The sequence below is a fragment of the Camellia sinensis genome, chromosome 2, assembly GCF_055761805.1.
Source record: "Camellia sinensis isolate YWXY chromosome 2, ASM5576180v1, whole genome shotgun sequence".
Classification (NCBI taxonomy): Eukaryota; Viridiplantae; Streptophyta; class Magnoliopsida; order Ericales; family Theaceae; genus Camellia; species Camellia sinensis.
Window position 1 is genome coordinate 218,305,749 of NC_138962.1, and position 3,448 is coordinate 218,309,196.

The following is a 3,448-nucleotide window of genomic DNA, read 5'->3' on the forward strand; positions in this document are numbered from 1 at the left end:
AATATTTTTGGAAAATCTAGGAAACTCATGACTCGTGCCAAAGGCCACGTGTCCATCATCACCAAGATTGTCTTGGCTCGGGAACTTAGGTACGAGAGGAGAAGGTTATGAATTGAGCACCCCCGCTCACCCGATCAAAGATCGGCCTCTACTAATCATGATATGAATCTTATGTACATTATATGCTCTTTTTCCGGTTATTAGGCTAGCATTACTAGGTGATGCGCATACACAAGTATAGACTAACTTGCAAGAATTAGAACATTTTGGTTCATGTTTGTTTGCAAAATTGTTTCGAAGCATGTACACTTGAAAAAGTGATCACATATGAACATTACTCAAGTTATTCAAATTCAAGCAATAAGCCTTCATCCACAGGTATTCAAGCAGTTTATTAGATAAGAACTTAGCCTCATGGCAAGCATGCTAGTCATGACAACAATCACATGCATGCGATATGCTAAAGCGAGTAAATGCTCACCTAGTACTCCAAGCCAAAAAGAAAAATTAGTTAGAAAAATGCATGATTCCTAACTATGCGATATGACTAATGCAACACATGCAAAAATACAATTAATTGGCTCGGCTACTAATATGGCATACGGATCAATTTGATAACATGCGGTCTAAGCACACATTCAAAGAAGTATTAGCTAACAATGCAAGTTAGAATGATGAACCAAGCCTCGGTGCATGTAATACGAGTGGATACAAACATGGAGTATGCTAAACAAAATGTGATGTCCCTAAACTAACCATCATAAGCTAGTAAATAAAAGGGAAAAAGACGTGAGGTTGGAAGACATACATGTTATTATAACATTGCGCTCTCACGAAGGAGAGTCCGAATAGACTGACTTGCTAACTAAGCTAATTAAGCAACTATTACAAAACGAAATGAATAAATAGCTAAACTACTTAACTAATTATTACAACAAATTAACCAACTAATTGAATTAACTAATTAATTAATTACAATTACAAATCAAAACGAACTAATGAATACAACATGAAATAAGCGCTATGATAGCTATTCTAATTATTCTGCCTCGAGAAACAGGGAATGATCATGCATACACAGTTTTCACTCGAAAAGCCACTGTTTTTGCTATTGAAGGCCTCTGTTGCACAGTAGAACACTTGCACTCATTTCCACTTCCAAACTAACTATGTTCTGCTGGGGGAGTACACTGCTAGATTTTGCACTGGTGGCTGGCAGGAGGCCTGTCGTCCACTGATGGTGGCCTGCCGGCCACTGATGACAGAACTTCCCTGCTGCAACAGAGAGCAAATAGAGCAGAGATAGTGTATTCTCAATGGTTTGTTTGCACAATTTACCCCTCCTTATCATTTGAACAGCTCAAAGGAGTAGTAAAATTTGATTCACAAACCATTAATCTATGCAATTTCAATGCATGATGGCCTATGAACCAAAGTATGAAAATTCAATAAATGCAACAAAATAAGACTAACAAAACCACCTCCCTATCATAAAAGATCAAGGGAAGTAGTTGACAATGAATCTTGAACCGTTTCGATCACTGATAAGTATGAAACGACTCAAGACTCAAGGGTTCAATTAGCGTCCAATTGAACGCTAACCAAGTTGTTATCTTGCACCTTTTTTAGCCTCAATTTTATTACTTCATTTTAGATTACCATCCATTCTTTAGTTAATTGAGCCAAAGGTGAATTTAAGTCCTCTAATGAAAAGAGGGCTCAAACCAAGAGTTGTTTTAGGCATAAAAGAGACATCATACCGTTGGTAATGAACCCCTAAAGGGATTAAACCATTGAGCATGACATCCTAATCTGATGCTTAAATAAACAAGTAGTTTGAAACCACTTTCAAAGCAAAACAAAAGCCAAGAAAGGTGGGAGGTTGCAGAGGTGATTAAGAGTGATTACAAGTATGAAAAACCATAAATAAACATAATCAACTCAAATAAGATGGTGTCTAAGGCCTAAAACACCAAACTCATGAGGACAATTACACTATAAGCATGCAAAACAAAGCTCAAATGTAACAAACACTTGAAAATAGTCCTAAAACAGTCCTAAATAAGTCCTAAAACATGCTAAAATTAAGACAAAAATAGCTAGAATAATAAGCTAAAACATGGATCATGCTAGGCTAGTAAGCAAGACACAATGAGAGAAGGCTAACCCCTCCAATTTTGGACTTCAAAACATGATTTTAGCCACTACAATAACTCTGCAAATCAATGTTTAAAAGCTCAAAAAAGATAGTGTAAGAGTGGGAAATACAAGGATAAAGGCCTTGAGAGCAAGGTATACAGAATAGTGAGCCACCCCTCAACCTTTATTGGCCTTAAAACCCAAGTTTCAGCCCAAAAATATAGAGTTTATACAGCCCAAAAAATAGCAGAAAGGATGGAAAACAAGTGGTGTAAAGATGGCACATAAGCAAGAGAATGTATACCTTTTGAAGATGAATGAACCCTTAAGTCATAAACCAACAATTTCACACTCTCAAGCACTTCGAGAGCTCAAATTCAAGCTCAAATCACCTCAGCAAGAAGCTCTTTAGGTTTGGTTTAGAGTGTTTGGGCAAAGGCTATACAAGTTGCAAGAGAGAGAGAATTGTAGAGAGAGGATATTTTTGCTCCCAAAATTTTTCTAACCTTCAAATATGAGAAGGAGGTCCTCTATATATAAAAAATATGAATCTCCCTCATAAATATCTGGCCATACTCGTGGGAGCAAATGTAAGCATCTATGCAAACAGCTGCCATAGATGTCACAAAATATCTGCAAAAGACATTGGTGGCCAGCCGGCCATCACTGGTGGTCGGCAGGCCACATCAGTGGCCGACAACCAAGAATGATGGCCGGCAACCCAAAGTAGTGGTGGGCAGGCCGCCAAGGGTTGTGGGCTTGAAAATCACTGGGTTTGGTCCAAAACAAAAGCAACAAGGGTGCAAGGTTAGAAAGGCTCAAAGCTGTGGCATTCCGTTGAGGACTTCGAGCACTTGACAAGCATATGCACTCATTGTTGGGTGTGCAAGCGATGACGTCCAAGTCGTAAGGGCCACCAAAAATGCGGTGTCTACACCATGCCGAGAACAAGTTGTCTTCGAGGCAGCAAAGACGGTCGAATGGGGTATATAGATACACTACAGAGCTGCGTGAAAAAAGAGGAATCACTATAGGGTCTTCGAATTCAAAAAATTTGTGATGAATTCGCTCCCTCGTTTGAGGTTGGATTGGAGTTGGCCAAGCATTCCAGCTAACATCAGTAGAAGAGAAGGCAGTTTCATCTTATGCAAAGGGTTTGGGAGCAGATGAAGAGCTTCTAAGTTCTATGTTGGCAAATGTTTGGTTTAAAGGCTCGTATTCTGCGAAAGCCTCCATAACTTGTATAAATTGAGGAGGATAAATGTGGCTAATAAATGTATGTAAGTTCTTTTGAGATTGATCATCATTG